The following is a 7,479-nucleotide window of genomic DNA, read 5'->3' on the forward strand; positions in this document are numbered from 1 at the left end:
AATCACTGGAATGATATGCCTACAGTCAGAATCACGCGCCTTGAAAGGCCCGCCTATGTGTTTGCAACTGAAGCAGTCATCGATGATAAACCGTGGTTTCACGACATCAAACGCTTCCTTCAAACTCAAGAGTACCCACTTGGGGCATCAAACAAAGATAAGAAAACTCTAAGGAGACTCTCTGGCAGTTTCTTCCTGAACGGAGATGTGCTATACAAAAGAAACTTCGACATGGTTTTGCTCAGATGCGTGGATAGACACGAAGCAGATATGTTAATGCATGAAGTGCATGAAGGGTCCTTTGGAACTCATTCAAATGGGCATGCAATGTCCAAAAAGATCTTAAGAGCAGGATACTATTGGTTGACAATGGAATCAGACTGTTACAAACACGTGAAGAGATGTCACAAGTGCCAGATCTATGCAGATAAGATCCATGTGCCACCGACTCTACTCAACGTTCTCTCATCTCCATGGCCTTTTTCCATGTGGGGTATCGATATGATTGGAATGATCGAACCGAAAGCTTCAAACGGTCATCGTTTCATCTTGGTAGCTATTGATTACTTCACCAAATGGGTCGAAGCAGCATCTTACGCCAATGTTACAAGACAAGTGGTTGTGAGGTTTATCAAGAATAACATCATTTGCCGATATGGTATTCCCAGTAAGATCATTACTGACAATGGTTCAAACTTGAACAACAAGATGATGAAAGAATTATGTGAGGAATTCAAGATTGAGCATCATAACTCTTCTCCTTATAGACCAAAAATGAACGGCGCCGTTGAAGCTGCCAACAAGAACATTAAGAAGATTGTCCAGAAAATGGTCGTCACTTACAAAGACTGGCATGAAATGCTGCCATTTGCTTTACATGGGTACCGTACTTCAGTACGTACTTCAACAGGGGCAACTCCATTTTCTCTAGTATACGGCATGGAAGCTGTGCTCCCCGTAGAAGTTGAAATCCCATCAATGAGAGTCCTCATGGAGACTAAGTTATCAGAGGCTGAATGGTGTCAAAGCAGATACGATCAGTTGAACTTAATCGAAGAAAAACGTATGACTGCTCTATGCCATGGACAGTTATACCAAGCAAGAATGAAACAAGCCTTCAACAAAAAGGTTCGACCTCGTGAATTTCGAGAAGGCGACCTCGTGCTTAAAAAGATCTTGTCTTTTCAACCAGATTCTAGGGGCAAATGGTCTCCTAATTACGAAGGCCCGTATGTTGTCAAAAGAACATTTTCTGGCGGCGCCATGACTCTTGCAACCATGGATGGTGATGAACTCCCACATCCTGTGAATGCTGACGCAGTCAAGAAATACTTTGTCTAAAAATTACAAAAGAACAGCTCGGTAAGTCGAAAACCCGCAAAGGGCGACTTAGGCAAAAATGAGCGTCTCGGTGGACTGAAAACCCGAAAGGGCGGTCCAGGCAAAAATTAGAGACAATAAACAGAAAAATTCATCCTGGTAGATTGAAAACCTGAAAGGGCAATCTAGGCAAAAATTAGGGATTTATGACAAAGTAACTGCATCAGTCCGTACTTCGTCACCTGAAGAGTCTGTACTTCATCAAAGGATCTTCAAACAAATCATTGCCAATCTGAAGCGACAAGCACAGTTGGAACTCAAAGTTGTTGGGGGAAATAGTGGTTATTGCTTTCAATGTAGCCTTTTCCGCATAATTACCATTTCCAACTTTTGTAAATACTCCATGGAATCACGCCTTTAGCTGATTACCATCCTATTAAATAAATTTGAGCCTTGTGCCCACTTGTTTGCAATCTCTAATTTCTTTTAGCTTGCAAAATGACGCTTTAATTGTGTTATTCACTTTTGAAAAGAAAAAAGAAAAAAAAGTTTTAAATGAATTTACTTTTCTTTTTCAAAATAAAAGCGAAATTTTCCTTTGAGTGATGAACAACCGAAGGAACATCAACAGCTATCTCCATAGGACGAATCAAGGATTATGATAGGAAAAGCTCTTCTATCCCCAGTGAAGAAGGTCTTCTATCTCCAGTGACGAAGATTTTCCATCACCAATGAAGAGGTTCTTCCATCTCAATGAGAAAAGATGCTTATCTTCCCCAGAAAAGTTTAAAACATGCAGCACCATTCATCACCTGTGTTATCTACACCGTGTTGAAGAACATTTGCCGAGTATCTGGTTGTATTGCGACGCGGTCCCTCTCCAGTATACACTTCTTTGTCTGTCAATATCGTCAGTATGCATGCTACATTCATGACATTCATCATTCATACATATTTGCGTCATTTATGCATCATTACATTTTTCAATGTTTGCTTCGAAATCACTTGTTCAGGATATATCTATTCCGAAAAAAAAAAGAAAAAAAAGAAGAAGGAAAGAAAGAAAAAAGAAAAAAGAAACAAGTATGGGCGTGTCATCTATCCAAGTAGGTTGTCACCCATAAGCAAAAAGAACATTTTCTTTCTCCAGTTCCCCACTGAGATCATTCCTCGTGGAAGAAGGTTTCTTCAGTTTCTCCTCTCAAAACGAAGGAGAAAATACTCATTCGAGTTCATTCCTCATTGGGTACAAAGTCTTGTTTGATTGTTTCTTTCCAATTCATTCTTGGTTAGAACTTTGTCTTTACCAGAGATTCAAACTCCGATTCCTCAAATAGAATCGTGAAAAACATACCATAAGCAATAGCCTCATCATCTGAGCAGCTTATGTTTCTTTCAAAAATTTTCCTCTTCAGGAAATCAATCATGAAGACCATTTGACAAATCAGGGCCTTATTACTGTTCACAAGGCTGAATAACCAGTAATTTCCCTAGCAAAGTCTCCAGGATCATTTTGTCACTTGGCTGATAATTGATCATGTCTTCAAAACCACTATCACAAGGCTGGTAGTCGGTACCCTTTTGTTTTGGTTATATTATTAAACATGTCTATCACCATGCTGATAGTCGGTAATATTAACCAAACTTTTGAAGCTCTTTTTACCTTGTCAAGTCTATCACCATGCTGGTAGTCGGTAACACAGTTTCATACCTTTCACCTTCGCATTATTAAACAAGTCTATCCCCATGTTGATAGTCGATAATGTCGATAGGTAAGCTTTTCTTACAAAGCTATCATTCCCCGGTGAAGCATACACTTGCTTTCCCGAAAAGACAAAACGGATTCTCTTCCTAAAACGGATTGAGACATCCTTCCCAACCTCTTTTCCCCAGTGGAGTCAGTTCTTGATATCCCCTCGGTAAAGATATCCTTGCATCATTCGCAATTTTGGTATCTTAGGTCCAAAATTCGCGTCTTCTGATATTTAAGTCTCTTCCATCCTATCAAAACGAAGATTTTCAATCTTCATGTCTCAGGTTGAAGAAACTTAAATAGGGGCATCTGTCATACCCCAATTTTTGACCTAAGATACCACCTCATATCATTTGCATATGCATCATTTGCATCTCTAACAAATTGCATAGCTTGTGTTTGCTACTTGTGACTCAGCAGGATTTAATCAGGAAATCACTCATCAGTACAAGTAACAATCAATTAGGGTTTTGTTCTCCCTTCATCTCAAATGAATCATCTTCATCAACAATCAACATTTGGTCCTCAGAGATTCATTTCAACAAGCTCAACAGCTCTGAATCAACCAGATTAGGGTTTTGACTGAAGATAGCATACTCCTGACTTTTGCTCAGAATTTGACCTAATGGCTTGGGACATGATATCAAGACCTCAAGTGCATCATTTTGACCTAATCCATTGGCTCATAACATCTCCTACACAAAGATTGATCAGACAAATCCTCAGATCAGGGTTTTGAGCTATCAAGGACTGAAAAAAGGGATCACATTTGGGAAACCCTAAAAATCCCCAGGAAGTCAATCAAAGGTTTCAATCATTTTCAGATAATCCCTATGACAATATACAATGGAAATTACATCTCAATTCAAGATCCACAGTCATCAATTTCATCAGGTCGACAATTAAGGTTTTTTGACCTAATTCACTGAACAACTGACTTTTTAATCAGGACATGGTGCCACAACTCAAACCATGGCTCAAGATCTTCCAATAACTCAATATTATCCATTCATACCATTCATTTGGTAAGGATAGCCTGGTTCATTTGAAATCTCCAGAAATGCGATTCGTCTGAAAAAGTCAACTGTACAAGATCACCATTGACTTTTGGGGAATTTTGGTCAACCATGACTTTTGAAGTTTTGAATCATCAATATATGATATATGAAGTCATTTGATCAAGAAAAATCAAGAAAATCAATCAAGAATCAAAAAGTCAAAAGTTTGACTTTTCATACTTAGAAAAATTTCTAAGTGTTTTTCATGGTTTTTTCCAAACTTTGAAAGGGAATTTCTCAAAATTTCACCTACAAACTGAAAAAAACTTCCAACATGAAAGTTGTAGATTTTGATCCAATAAACAACTTTGGCACATATAAATTGTTTCCATAAGATCAACCATTTAAGAGATATGGAGCTTCAAAGTTGACATCTTTTGAAAATTTCACTTAAAACTTCATTTTCTTCAAAGTTCATGGAACTTTTTCACCCATTTCCTTAAAGGTCTTGAAGAAACTTTCAACTAGGGTTTTGAAGTGTGTAACATGAGCTTTCCAAAATGTCCAAGAGCATGAAAAAATATGGAGTGTAGCTATGGTTTTGAATTATGCATTTAGTGATCATTTTCACTTGAATTTTCACCATTTTTCACTAAGTTTCAAGACCACATTGCCTATAGTCCAAGTAATGATGCAAAGAGGCAATAATTGAAGATATTTTCTCTGATTTGAGATCAGAATGGAAGAGGATAAGAAGCTTGAGTTTTAACCATGGTTTGGTCACTTTAACCATTTTGCATTAAATGTAAAAGATTCCTTTTTATCTCTTAAGCCAAATCATCAAACTTTGATCAAGTTGCAAAGCTCTTCATTCAGAATCCTTGGCCTATAAATAGAGGTCCAAAACTCATTCAAATTCACACCAAAACCTCACAATTATAGGTTTTCTCTCTTCTTTCTTGAATTACAAGTCATGTGTTTCAAAGTGAGGTAGAAAACCCAACCTCCAAACCTTGCAAGTTCTGAACAAAGTGATGCTTCCCACAACTTCTAAATGTCAAATGTGATGTGTTTGAATCACTCATACACCCAAAAACACCTCAAATCTCAGAATCACTACCTCACTTCCATAATTGCATATATTGAACCTTATCATGCCAAAATCCATACCAAGCCATATCTGTCCAAACTAACACTCCTAACACCATCCATATACTTCATATGAATGATCCAAACACTCACCAGCAATCTGAAACACCTCCATCTTCAAATTCGATTCATACTTGAAGCAACTGCAGTTCGGGTGCCATGGCCATGCTCAGATGAATTCAGCTTGTTCCAGACATCCAGACACCTTCCATAATCATCATTGAAGCTATCCAGATTGATACAAAGCATCTGTAACACTTATATTAAAGAATCAAATCTCCAGTTTGGCCGTTTTTGAAGGTAAGTCACTTGAACTTCAAACTCATACATACATGCATCATAAACTAAATATTGATATACCATCTTGTTTCTGCACCTATGAGGATCATTAACCCTCAATCAATTGCATCATAACTTGCACCTACACGATTTCAGATTGAATCATAGAATTAGGGTTCTTCACGATTTCCAGAAAATTAATGATCTTAGAGTGAAAATAAATGAAATTAAATGCTATCATCATGTTCCTCGTCCAAAACCGAGCAAGATAGACCCTTCACTTGATCAATTTGGTTCGGTTTCAAGAATTTTCAAAATCAAATGGGGATGGTGTTCTTGGCGCCATTTTCTGTTCATAAATTTCAAATATCAGTTTTCAAATATAATTAAATGAAGTTGTTATAATAACAAGCTGCGCACGCAGCTGGGTTGGCAAGTGTTTTGGCTGGTAAACACAAGGGCGTGGGTTCAACACCTCTAGGGACCAAAACAATTTTTTTACAACTATTTTTCTTTCATTTTTTTTAACAAACTTCAATTAATTATTTAACTAACCAAATCAATTCATTTTTCATTCATTTTTCACACACCTCTCATTTAATATATATATTTTAAGAATATCAAAAAAAATCATCAAAAAATATTTATTTGATACATTTTTAATTAGTTTTAAAATGACTTGTTTTTAAGTAATTTTAATACTTTTAAGTACTATTTTTCATTTGATTTTCAAACTTAGTAACTTGTAAATATTTTTTGAAGCAAACCCTAATCATCTAAATGTTAATTGAAGACAATCTTTTTGTTTATCTTGATTAATTTGACTTCTTTCAAAATTCAAATCGTTTTAAAACGAGCAATCGCGATTCTTTTCAAAAAACCATTTCTTTTTGAAACTATTGATTAAATCTTTTTATTTGATTAATTGATTTTCAAAACGAAGTGGGGCCTCTCGAATATTAGAGAGTGTAAGTCCCATTTCTTTTCTTTTTGTACAGTTTTCAAAACATTCTTCAAAACAATAAAACTTCTTCAAAATAAACAATTTTCAAACAGTTTTCAAATCATTTTCAAAGCAACAAAACTCCAAATTATTCAAAACTTTTCAAAATACCATGGGCCTCCACGTAGGTATAAGTCCCGAGCCCTTTTGTACATACCCATTCCAGTATATGAAATTAGGTATTTCATTGTACGCCTTTTGTACATATCTCGATCAGTTTGATTTTTAACTTTGAATAACAAACCAAAAATGAAGGTTTCTTTAAATCTTCCCAAAAATACCATGGGCCTCCATGTAGGTATAAGTCCCAAGCCCCTTTGTAAATACTTGTTTACATAGCTTTGAATGAATTCAAGTGGACCTCTCCCCGAGTATAAGTCCCGAGCCCTGTGTATACAAATGGATCATGCTTACAGGTATATTTCCTTCATAAACTCCATTATATACACACGCTTTGTCATATATGTATAACTGTTCATATTTGTTCATGTACTTGTTCATGTTTGTTCGTACTTGTTCATACTTGTGATTGTGTTATATATGCTTATTCAACTTAGTACAACACTAGGTTCCCCATAGCCTCCTATTGGGCTTCGTGCAAAGAATCTCCACTAGTTTAGGTTAGGACATAGAGTATGGTTTCCCGGTGAAATCGCTCTAAGAGCTCAAACCAACTATACCATGCCTCCCCTTGGGCTTTGTACAAACGAGTGACCCTCCCATAGCCTCCTCTTGGGCTTACAATGCAAGGACCCTGGATTGTCCCTCCCATAGCCTCCTCTTGGGCTTACAATGCAAGGACCCTCGGATAGCCTCCTCTTGGGCTTCGTACAAGGACCCACGGGCTTCTTATAAGCATCCCCCAATATCCAAATCAAATACCCTAGGAGATTAGACATTTTTCATCTCTATGCTAGGAGTATCTCTTATATATCATCACAAACAATCAATCAATCAAACTTTTTGCCACAAGTCTG

The sequence above is a fragment of the Vicia villosa genome, unplaced genomic scaffold (genome assembly GCF_029867415.1).
Source record: "Vicia villosa cultivar HV-30 ecotype Madison, WI unplaced genomic scaffold, Vvil1.0 ctg.000248F_1_1, whole genome shotgun sequence".
Taxonomy (NCBI): Eukaryota; Viridiplantae; Streptophyta; class Magnoliopsida; order Fabales; family Fabaceae; genus Vicia; species Vicia villosa.